This window comes from Triticum urartu, chromosome 5A, assembly GCF_056163025.1.
Source record: "Triticum urartu cultivar PI428250 chromosome 5A, HENAU_Tu73, whole genome shotgun sequence".
Classification (NCBI taxonomy): Eukaryota; Viridiplantae; Streptophyta; class Magnoliopsida; order Poales; family Poaceae; genus Triticum; species Triticum urartu.
Genome location: NC_141877.1, coordinates 683,712,561 through 683,725,837, shown reverse-complemented (window position 1 = coordinate 683,725,837; position 13,277 = coordinate 683,712,561).

Sequence of the window (13,277 nt, the reverse complement as noted above, 5' to 3'; positions counted from 1 at the left end):
ATTTGTCGTAACCTAGGGAGTTGGGATGATCTTTGCAACAAATACTCCTCAACTAGTGATTTCAGGATATGAGTCCTCAAGTGCCACCCACTCGTGGGCCGGCCCAACAAAATGGGGCGAGGAACTCGCTGGCTGGACCTCCTATTTGCCGCGCTCTGCGGCAAATAAATGCTGCGTCGCATAGGGGACGCCGACTGCAATGGCCCATTAAGTGCGCTGCGAGTGAGAAAACTCGCAAAAAGGATCAGTATCGCGCGGTCGCTAGGAATCGAAGACGGGACTACTTGCTTGCGCAACCTCAGTGCTAAGCCATCTAACGACCAAAATACAGTGGAGCACTGGAGGAAACTAAGTACAGTTCCGGATTTAACACTGTTTGACAAAATCCAAAAATAAATTCCAAATTTTGAGTAATTTTTTGAATGTATATTTTTTTCAAAAATGCAAACAAATTTAATGAAAACAAACAAATTGTGAAAATCTCAAACATTTTTCGAAAACATGTACAATTTTGAAATTTGTGAACAATTTTCTAAAGCACGGACAATTTTTGAATCTTGAGAACAAATTTGGAAGCGCGAACAATTTTTTAAAGCACGAACATATTTTGAAATCTTGAGAACAAATGTTGAAACGAAGAACAATTTTGAAAAATCCCGAACAAATTTGGAAGCGCGAACATTTTTTAATATGTGAACAAAAAATTGAAATCTGGTACATATTCTGAATTACGAAAGTTTTGAACTTGTTTGTGTAACGAGAACAAATTTTTAACTTTGAGAGCATTTTGAGAATAAATAAAAAAACCAAAGAAAGAAAACAAACAGGAAATAAAGAAAAGGAAAAAGAAACAGAAATAACTAAAAATGAAAAGAACAAGAAAAAAGAAAACCAGAAAAATTGATTCAAGAACCATCTGAAGGTTCCCAAAACTGGCCAGGAACCATCCAGAAGGTTCGCTAAACCGGAAAACGATTCCACATAAAAAATCGCTAACTGGGTAGCTCGACTACTTGTCGCACAATGCGGCGAATAGAGTTTCCCCTCGCTGGCTCCCTTTTTCGCTCGATTCACAATCTGAGAGAAAAATCATACAATTTTAGAAAAATTTCACAATTGTTTTAAAATTAATTTGAAAATTTTCTTGTAAATATAAAAAAATGAATTTTTTATAAGGTTTGCGAATTCAAAACAAATATATTTTTGAAAAAGTCCATCAATTTGTTTTTTAAGCATTTGACATTTCTAGAATTTGAAAATTTTCATTTTAAAATGTTTGAGATTTGGATAAAGTTCCTGGATATGAAAAGAGTTTGTGAATTTGAAAAATATATTCAAGAAATAAAAAGGAAATAAAGAAACAAAAACAAAGGAAGTAACAAAAAACTGAGTGAAAAAACAAAAAACTGAGTGAAAAAAACAAAAAAGGGAACAATCAAACAATAACCAAGTAGGAAAACAACAGAAAAGAAAAAAAAAGGTGCAGAAGCTTACAAAACCGGGATATAGGTCTGCTTGACTCCCCTGAATTTTTTTTTTTGAAAAGGGGGAGCTCCCCGGCCTCTGCATCAGAACGATGCGTACGGCCATACTTATTAATAAGCAAAAAGGTTCAACACAAGTCATCATGTCTCAAACAAAAGAACGAAAAATGCTCACAAAGAGCAGAGAAAGAAAAATAAAGCCACAACCGGCTGGCATAAGAAAAATAAGAAAACTAATTGCCTATCCTATCACATAACCGCCATCCAAACTGGTTGAAAATAGCCCGTGCTACCATCTCCCATCTCCCAACGGATAGATCCAGTAACCATACGCTCACTGGCCTTTGTCGGAGTGAGTAGCGACCACATACGGATCAACACAGTGGCTCGGAAAATAAGCTGCAAAAAATGAATCCTTGTTGTTCTGTTAAAGACCAAATCATTTCTGCAGTTCGAGACTGCCCATAATAAAGCACATACTCCTACACGAATGTATCTCGCTGTTTGAGAATGTAACCCGTCAAGCCACGTCCCAAATAACGTGCTGATATTATTTGGAGGAGTAATATTAAAAGCTATGTGAACCGCCCGCCAATTTTTTTTTGCCAAAGGGCAGTCAAGAAAGAGGTGTTTGATGGATTCATCCTGAGCAAAAAAACTACATATTGTAGATCCTGTCCAGTTGCGTTTTTGCCAAATTGTCCTTAGTTAAAATGACTTGTTTATGTACGAACCACATAAACACTTTAATTTTCAAAGGAACTTTGACTTTTCAAACATGTTTCGAACTAGGAATAGAGGTAGAGTTGATAACATCCAGATACATGGATTTAACCGTAAACTCCCCATTCCTAGTTAGCTTCCAGCACAACTGATCAGGCCAATGGACCTGAGTAGTCAAGGTCGATTCAGAAACCTGAGTAGTCAAGATCGATTCAGAAACAGTTAGCGGTAGCACCAAGGACCCCGCGTCGCCAACCCTAGGCGACACGGGGGCGACCATGCCGCCGTCCCTAGGCCCCTCCCCTCACCTCCTCCGTCTTGCCGCCACCTGAGGTCTCACTGGTGAATCCTGGCCTATGATGGCGGCGGCGGGGCCTTATCCCTCGCGCGGTGGTGGCGTTTTTTCCGGGCAGCGGCGGCGCATCGTTCGACGCAGATCCGACGGCAAGGAGCGGCGGGATCCCTACGGCATGCGTGACGGCGGCGTCAGCGGAGGCGCGACCTCCCCGCGGCGGAGTCGCCCCTGTGGCGGCGGCCGAGATCGCCGATCTGGTCTTGCCCAGATGGGCTTGGGCGGTCCGGCGGTTCCGGTGTGCATCTACAGGCGAGCGCGGTGGGCCTGACGGCGCCGGCTGTAGGCACCACGGTGGTGCCATGGCCGGTCAGGCGGCGGCGGCCTGGATCCCTTTCGTCCAGTCCCCGGCAGAGATGGCGGCAGTCCGTGCACGAGATGCTTGAGGGAGGATCTTCGAACCGATCTGGGGAAAACCTACACTCGGCTAGCTACCAAGGTCGGCGGTGGCGGCGCTGTCTGTGTCGTTCCCTTCTTGAAGGCATCGCCGTGGAGAAGTTCAAGGCCACTCTATGCTACCTCCGGGGGAAACCCTAGATCAGTAGATTAGATGACGGCGGCGCTATGGTGTCGTTTCCCTCTTGGGGGCGTCATTCATGGAGGTGTACACGGACCGATGGACCAGTGGAAGGCTTTTTGGTGGAGCGGTGCTTCAGCTTACACATTGATGGCGGCGGATCTCGGCGGCATGGCGCCGTGAAGACTCGACGTCTGATGCGCGGAGATGGACTCGTGCAGGGAGGTGGTGGCGCTGTCTGGCGTCGTGTGAAGGAAATATGCCCTAGAGGCAATAATAAAGTTATTATTTATTTCCTTATATCATGATAAATGTTTATTATTCATGCTAGAATTGTATTAACCGGAAACATAATACATGTGTGAATACATAGACAAACAGAGTGTCACTAGTATGCCTCTACTTGACTAGCTCGTTAATCAAAGATGGTTATGTTTCCTAACCATGGACAAAGAGTTGTTATTTGATTAACGGGATCACATCATTAGTTGAATGATCTGATTGACATGACCCATTCCATTAGCTTAGCACCCGATCATTTAGTATGTTGCTATTGCTTTCTTCCTGACTTATACATGTTCCTATGACTATGAGATTATGCAACTCCCGTTTACCGGAGGAACACTTTGTGTGCTACCAAACGTCACAACGTAACTGGGTGATTATAAAGGAGCTCTACAGGTGTCTCCAAAGGTACATGTTGGGTTGGCGTATTTCGAGATTAGGATTTGTCACTCCGATTGTCGGAGAGGTATCTCTGGGCCCTCTCGGTAATGCACATCACATAAGCCTTGCAAGCATTGCAACTAATGAGTTAGTTGTGAGATGATGTATTACGGAACGAGTAAAGAGACTTTCCGGTAATGAGATTGAACTAGGTATTGAGATACCGACGATCGAATCTCGGGCAAGTAACATACCGATGACAAAGGGAACAACGTATGTTGTTATGCGGTCTGACCGATAAAGATCTTCGTAGAATATGTAGGAGCAAATATGGGCATCCAGGTCCCGCTATTGGTTATTGACCGGAGACGTGTCTCGGTCATGTCTACATTGTTCTCGAACCGTAGGGTCCGCACGCTTAACGTTACGATGACAGTTTCATTATGAGTTTATGTATTTTGATGTACCGAAGCTTGTTCGGAGTCCCGGATGTGATCATGGACATGACGAGGAGTCTCGAAATGGTCGAGACATAAAGATCGATATATTGGAAGCCTATATTTGGATATCGGAATCGTTCCGGGTGAAATCGGGATTTTACCGGAGTACAGGGAGGTTACCGGAACCCCCCGGGGGGTTATTGGGCCTACATGGGCCTTAAGGGAGAAGAGGAAAGGAGGCAAGAGGTGGCCGCGCGCCCCTCCCCTTCCTAGTCCGAATAGGACAAGGGAAGGGGGGGCGGCGCCCCCCCCCCTTTCCTTTCCCTCTTCCTCCTCTTTCCCCCCATCTCCTTCTCCAACTAGGAAAGAAGGGAGTCCTACTCCCGGTGGGAGTAGGACTCCCCCTTGGCGCGCCCCTCCTTGACCGGCCGCCCCCTCCCCTTGGCTTCTTTATATACGGGGGCAGGGGGGCACCCTAGAACACACAAGTTGATCTTCGTGATCGTTCCTTAGCCGTGTGCGGTGCCCCCCTCCACGATATTACGCCTCGGTCATATTGTAGTGGTGCTTAGGCGAAGCCCTGCGATGGTTGAACATCAAGATCGTCACCACGCCGTCATGCTGACAGAACTCCTCCCCGAAGCTTTGCTGGATCGGATCCCGGGGAGCGTCATCGAGCTGAACGTGTGCGAAGAACTCGGAGGTGCCGGAGTAACGGTGCTTGGATCGGTTGGACCGGGAAGACGTACGACTACTTCCTCTACGTGGCGTCAACGCTTCCGCTTCGGTCTACGAGGGTACGTAGACAACACTCTCCCCTCTCGTTGCTATGCATCACCATGATCTTGCGTGTGCATAGGAATTTTTTTGAAATTACTACGTTCCCCAACAGTGGCATCCGAGCCTAGGTTTTATGGTTTGATGTTATATGCATGAGTAGAACACAAGTGAGTTGTGGGTGATATAAGTCATACTGCTTACCAGCATGTCATACTTTGGTTCGGCGGTATTGTTGGATGAAGCGGCCCGGACCGACATTATGCGTACGCTTACGCGAGACTGGTTCTACCGCCGTGCTTTGCACACAGGTGGCTGGCGGGTGTCAGTTTCTCTAACTTTAGTTGAACCGAGTGTGGCTACGCCCGGTCCTTGCGAAGGTTAAAACAACACCAACTTGACAAACTATCATTGTGGTTTTGATGCGTAGGTAAGATTGGTTCTTGCTAAGCCCGTAGCAGCCACGTAAAATTTGCAACAACAAAGTAGAGGACGTCTAACTTGTTTTTGCAGGGCATGTTGTGATGTGATATGGTCAAGACATGATGCTAAATTTTATTGTATGAGATGATCATGTTTTGTAACCGAGTTATCGGCAACTGGCAGGAGCCATATGGTTGTCGCTTTATTGTATGCAATGCAATCGCCCTGTAATGCTTTACTTTATCACTAAGCGGTAGCGATAGTCGTAGAAGCATAAGATTGGCGAGACGACAACGATGCTACGATGGAGATCAAGGTGTCGCGCCGGTGACGATGGTGATCATGACGGTGCTTCGAAGATGGAGATCACAAGCACAAGATGATGATGGCCATATCATATCACTTATATTGATTGCATGTGATGTTTATCTTTTATACATCTTATCTTGCTTTGATTGACGGTAGCATTTTAAGATGATCTCTCACTAATTATCAAGAAGTGTTCTCCCTGAGTATGCACTATTGCGAAAGTTCTTCGTGCTGAGACACCACGTGATGATCGGGTGTGATAGGCTCTATGTTCAAATACAACGGGTGCAAAACAGTTGCACACGCGGAATACTCAGGTTATACTTGACGAGCCAAGCATATACAGATATGGCCTCGGAACACGGAGACCGAAAGGTCGAGCGTGAATCATATAGTAGATATGATCAACATAGTGATGTTCACCATTGAAACTACTCCATCTCACGTGATGATCGGACATGGTTTAGTTGATATGGATCACATGATCACTTAGAAGATTAGAGGGATGTCTATCTAAGTGGGAGTTCTTAAGTAATATGATTACTTGAAATTAAATTTATCATGAACTTAGTCCCTGATAGTATCTTGCTTGTTTATGTTTGATTGTAGATAGATGGCCCGTGCTGTTGTTCCGTTGAATCTTAATGCGTTCCTTGAGAAAGCAAAGTTGAAAGATGATGGTAGCAATTACACGGACTGGGTCCGTAACTTGAGGATTATCCTCATTGCTGCACAGAAGAGTTACGTCCTGGAAACACCGCTGGGTGCCAGGCCTGCTGCTGATGCAACTGACGACGTTAAGAACGTTTGGCAGAGCAAAGCTGATGACTACTCGATAGTTCAATGTGCCATGCTTTACGGCTTAGAACCGGGACTTCAACGACGTTTTGAACGTCATGGGGCATATGAGATGTTTCAGGAGTTGAAGTTAATATTCTAGCAGAATGCCCGGATTGAGAGATATGAAGTCTCCAATAAATTCTATAGTTGCAAGATGGAGGAGAATAGTTCTGTCAGTGAGCATATAGTCAAGATGTCTGGGTATTGTAATCACTTGATTCAACTGGGAGTTAATCTTCCGGATGATAGCGTCATTGACAGAATTCTCCAATCACTTCCACCAAGCTACAAGAGCTTCGTGATGAACTATAATATGCAAGGGATGGATAAGACAATTCCCGAGCTCTTCGCAATGCTAAAGGCTGCGGAGGTAGAAATCAAGAAGGAGCATCAAGTGTTGATGGTCAACAAGACCACTAGTTTCAAGAAAAAGGGTAAAGGGAAGAAGAAGGGGAACTTCAAGAAGAACAACAAGCAAGTTGCTGCTCAAGAGAAGAAACCCAAGTCTGGACCTAAGCCTGAAACTGAGTGCTTCTACTGCAAGCAGACTGGTCACTGGAAGCGGAACTGCCCCAAGTATTTGGCGGATAAGAAGGATGGCAAGGTGAACAAAGGTATATGTGATATACATGTTATTGATGTGTACCTTACTAATGCTCGCAGTAGCACCTGGGTATTTGATACTGGTTCTGTTGCTAATATTTGCAACTCGAAACAGGGACTACGGAATAAGCAGGCACTGGCAAAGGACGAGGTGACGATGCGCGTGGGAAACGGTTCCAAAGTCGATGTGATCGCGGTCGGCACGCTACCTCTACATCTACCATCGGGATTAGTATTAGACCTAAATAATTCTTATTTGGTGCCAGCGTTGAGCATGAACATTATATCTAGATCTTGTTTGATGCGAGACGGTTATTCATTTAAATCAGAGAATAATGGTTGTTCTATTTATATGAGTAATATCTTTTATGGTCATGCACCCTTGAGGAGTGGTCTATTCTTGATGAATCTCGATAGTAGTGATACACATATTCATAATGTTGAAACCAAAAGATGCAGAGTTGATAATGATAGTGCAACTTATTTGTGGCACGGCCGTTTAGGTCATATCGGTGTAAAGCGCATGAAGAAACTCCATACTGATGGGCTTTTGGAACGACTTGATTATGAATCACTTGGTACTTGCGAACCGTGCCTTATGGGCAAGATGACCAAAACACCGTTCTCCGGTACTATGGAAAGAGCAACAGATTTGTTGGAAATCATACATTCAGATGTATGTGGTCCGATGAATGTTGAGGCTCGTGGCGGATATCGTTATTTTCTCACCTTCACGGATGATTTAAGCAGATATGGGTATATCTACTTAATGAAACACAAGTCTGAAACATTTGAAAAGTTCAAAGAATTTTAGAGTGAAGTGGAAAATCATCGTAACAAGAAAATAAAGTTTCTACGATCTGATCGTGGAGGAGAATATTTGAGTTACGAGTTTGGTGTACATTTGAAACAATGCGGAATAGTTTCGCAACTCACGCCACCCGGAACACCACAGCGTAATGGTGTGTCCAAACGTCGTAATCGTACTTTACTTGATATGGTGCGATCTATGATGTCTCTTACAGATTTACCGCTATCGTTTTGGGGTTATTCTTTAGAGACGACCGCATTCACGTTAAATAGGGCACCATCGAAATCCGTTGAGACGACGCCTTATGAACTATGGTTTGGCAAGCAACCGAAGTTGTCATTTCTAAAAGTTTGGGGCTGCGATGCTTATGTGAAAAAGCTTCAACCTGATAAGCTCGAACCCAAATCGAAGAAATGTGTCTTCATAGGATATCCAAAGGAAACTATTGGATACACCTTCTATCACAAATCCGAAGGCAAGACTTTTGTTGCTAAATTCGGAAACTTTCTAGAGAAGGAGTTTCTCTCGAAAGAAGTGAGTGGGAGGAAAGTAGAACTTGATGAGGTAATTGTACCTTCTCCCTTATTGGAAAATAGTTCATCACAGAAACCGGTTTCTGCGATACCTACACCAATTAGTGAAGAAGTTGATGATGATGATCATGAAACTTCAGATCAAGTTGCTACTGAGCCTCGTAGATCAACCAGAGTAAGATCTGCACCAGAGTGGTACGGCAATCCTGTTCTGGAAGTCATGCTACTAGATCATGATGAACCTACGAACTATGAAGAAGCGATGGTGAGCCCAGATTCCGCAAAATGGCTTGAAGCCATGAAATCTGAGATGGGATCCATGTATGAGAACAAAGTGTGGACTTTGGTTGACTTGCCTGATGATCGGCAAGCAATTGAGAATAAATGGATCTTCAAGAAGAAGACTGACGCTGATGGTAATGTTACTGTCTACAAAGCTCGACTTGTCGCAAAAGGTTTTCGACAAGTTCAAGGGATTGACTACGATGAGACCTTCTCACCCGTAGCGATGCTTAAGTCTGTCCGAATCATGTTAGCAATTGCCGCATTTTATGATTATGAAATTTGGCAGATGGATGTCAAAACTGCATTCCTGAATGGATTTCTGGAAGAAGAGTTGTATATGATGCAACAAGAAGGTTTTGTCGATCCAAAGGGAGCTAACAAAGTGTGCAAGCTCCAGCGATCCATTTATGGACTAGTGCAAGCCTCTCGGAGTTGGAATAAACGCTTTGATAGTGTGATCAAAGCATTTGGGTTTGTACAGACTTTTGGAGAAGCCTGTATTTACAAGAAAGTGAGTGGGAGCGCTGTAGCATTTCTGATATTATATGTGGATGACATATTACTAACACTGCGTTTGGATGTCTCCATTGAAGCCCTGGAAATGGATTTGGTAATCATCTCACATCAATACAACTGTTTGGCCGGACACTGAATTCGTATTGGAAATGAAAAACCAATTCAGTCCGTTTTGGCTACCACGTAAATCTCCCTCGCACGTTTCGGAGGGCTACCCCTTCGAATTGGACTGAAATGGCCACCTCCCGCAAAACATACCTGTTCGAGCCCGCAACAAGAAAATAGAAGAGAGAAAGGAGGGGATATGAGAAGGCGACCTCGCGACGACCTAGAAGGTAGCAGGCGGGCGGCGGCGGCGAACTAGCAGGTTGGTGGCGGCGGTAACCACCATGGAGTCCGACGGCGGCACAAGTCCCTTCCTCCCCGGTCCTTCCCCAACTCCTCTTCTCCGCCCCACTGAGCCACAACCCGCCATGGAGGACGGCGGCGGCCCAGGACCGGTGCGCCCCGCCCCCTTGTGCCACGCCCCGCCGTCCTCCCCGGCCACCGTGCCCCGCCCTCCTCGGCCACGCCCCGCTGTCCTCCCTGACTGCCGTCCTCTGCCTCTCTTCTACTCCATGGCCGAAGGAACTGCTGCTCCTCTTCTGCTCCATGGCCAAAGGACATTGCTAGAATATTTATTTCTTACTGCCATATTTATTTCTTCTGCTCCATGGCCAAAGGAGATGCCCCGCTAGAGTATAATTTTCATGGCAATATAGCTATGCAATTCCAAAGTTTGTCATCCAAACAGGATTTGGTATTGCAACCTCATAGGCATTTCAAGGGGCAATTCAATGAACAACCAAATAGGCGAATTCGTATTCGTGCCATTTCAATTTCCTCACTGATTTGGAATTCCAGACCAATTCAATACAGAGCTCACCAATGGAGACATCCAAACGCAGCGTAATCGGAAATGATATAGAATTTCTGGATAGCATAAAGGGATACTTGAATAAGAGTTTTTCAATGAAAGACCTCGGTGAAGCTGCTTACATATTGGGCATTAAGATCTATAGAGATAGATCAAGACGCTTAATTGGACTTTCACAAAGCACATACCTTGACAAAGTTTTGAAGAAGTTCAAAATGGATCAAGCAAAGAAAGGGTTCTTGCCTGTGTTACAAGGTGTGAAGTTGAGTAAGACTCAATGTCCGACCACTGCAGAAGATAGAGAGAAAATGAAAGGTGTTCCCTATGCTTCAGCCATAGGCTCTATCATGTATGCAATGCTGTGTACCAGACCTGATGTGTGTCTTGCTATAAGTCTAGCAGGGAGGTACCAAAGTAATCCAGGAGTGGATCACTGGACAACGGTCAAGAACATCCTGAAGTACCTGAAAAGGACTAAGGATATGTTTCTCGTATATGGAGGTGACAAAGAGCTCATCATAAATGGTTACGTTGATGCAAGCTTTGACACTGATCCGGACGATTCTAAATCGCAAACCGGATACGTGTTTACATTAAACGGTGGAGCTATCAGTTGGTGCAGTTCTAAACAAAGCGTCGTGGCAGGATCTACATGTGAAGCGGAGTACATAGCTGCTTCGGAAGCAGCAAACGAAGGAGTCTGGATGAAGGAGTTCATATCCGATCTAGGTGTCATACCTAGTGCATCGGGTCCAATGAAAATCTTGTTTGAAAATACTGGTGCAATTGTCTTGGCAAATGAATCCAGATTTCACAAGAGAACCAAGCACATCAAGAGACGCTTCAATTCCATCCGGGATCTAGTCCAGGTGGGAGACATAGAGATTTGTAAGATACATACGGATCTGAATGTAGCAGACCCGTTGACTAAGCCTCTTCCACGAGCAAAACATGATCAGCACCAAGGCTCCATGGGTGTTAGAATCATTACTGTGCAATCTAGATTATTGACTCTAGTGCAAGTGTGAGACTGAAGGAAATATGCCCTAGAGGCAATAATAAAGTTATTATTTATTTCCTTATATCATGATAAATGTTTATTATGCATGCTAGAATTGTATTAACCGGAAACATAATACATGTGTGAATACATAGACAAACAGAGTGTCACTAGTATGCCTCTACTTGACTAGCTCGTTAATCAAATATGGTTATGTTTCCTAACCATGGACAAAGAGTTGTTATTTGATTAACGGGATCACATCATTAGTTGAATGATCTGATTGACATGACCCATTCCATTAGCTTAGCACCCGATCGTTTAGTATGTTGCTATTGCTTTCTTCATGACTTATACATGTTCCTATGACTATGAGATTATGCAACTCCCGTTTACCGGAGGAACACTTTGTGTGCTACCAAACGTCACAACGTAACTGGGTGATTATAAAGGAGCTCTACAGGTGTCTCCAAAGGTACATGTTGGGTTGGCGTATTTCGAGATTAGGATTTGTCACTCCGATTGTCGGAGAGGTATCTCTGGGCCCTCTTGGTAATGCACATCACATAAGCCTTGCAAGCATTGCAACTAATGAGTTAGTTGTGAGATGATGTATTACGGAATGAGTAAAGAGACTTGCCAGTAACGAGATTGAACTAGGTATTGATATACCGACGATCGAATCTCGGGCAAGTAACATACCGATGACAAAGGGAACAACGTATGTTGTTATGCGGTCTGACCGATAAAGATCTTCGTAGAATATGTAGGAGCCAATATGGGCATCCAGGTCCCGCTATTGGTTATTGAGCGGAGACGTGTCTCGGTCATGTCTACATTGTTCTCGAACCGTAGGGTCCGCACGCTTAACGTTACGATGACAGTTTCATTATGAGTTTATGTATTTTGATGTACCGAAGGTTGTTCGGAGTCCCGGATGTGATCATGGACATAACGAGGAGTCTCGAAATGGTCGAGACATAAAGATCGATATATTGGAAGCCTATATTTGGATATCGGAATCGTTCCGGGTGAAATCGGGATTTTACCGGAGTACCGGGAGGTTACCGGAACCCCCCGGGGGGTTATTGGGCCTACATGGGCCTTAAGGGAGAAGAGGAAAGGAGGCAAGAGGTGGCCGCGCGCCCCTCCCCTTCTTAGTCCGAATAGGACAAGGGAAGGGGGGCGGCGCCCCCCCCCTTTCCTTTCCCTCTTCCTCCTCTTTCCCCCCTTCTCCTTCTCCAACTAGGAAAGAAGGGAGTCCTACTCCCGGTGGGAGTAGGACTCCCCCTTGGCGCGCCCCTCCTTGGCCGGCCGCCTCCTCCCCTTGGCTCCTTTATATACGGGGGCAGGGGGGCACCCTAGAACACACAAGTTGATCTTCGTGATCGTTCCTTAGCCGTGTGCGGTGCCCCCCTCCACGATATTACACCTCGGTCATATTGTAGCGGTGCTTAGGCAAAGCCCTGCGACGGTTGAACATCAAGATCGTCACCACGCCGTCGTGCTGACGGAACTCCTCCCCGAAGCTTTGCTGGATCGGAGCCCGGGGAGCGTCATCGAGTTGAACGTGTGCCAAGAACTCGGAGGTGCCGGAGTAACGGTGCTTGGATCGGTTGGACCGGGAAGACGTATGACTACTTCCTCTACGTTGCGTCAACGCTTCCGTTTCGGTCTACGAGGGTACATAGACAACACTCTCCCCTCTCGTTGCTATGCATCACCATGATCTTGCGTGTGCATTGGAATTTTTTTGAAATTACTACGTTCCCCAACATCGTGGTGGCGTCGATGGCAGCTAGACCGAGACAGGTTGATGCAGCAGTACAACACTGAAGATAGATTGGTGGCAGGTGGCTGCGGCGGCCTCATACCCGGCAGGCGTCCTGGTTGAGAAGTGCGCCGGACTGGTGGGTGCCCCATACCCGGCAGGTGTCCTGGTTGGGACCTCAGGTCTTAGATGGTAGGTTTGGCTGCGAGGTCTGTTTTGGTATTAGGCCCGGACTATCAACATCCCTTCATCAACTTGATAGAAGTAGCAACAGATGTTGCCTACACTGTAACTTTAGTCTGACTGTTGTT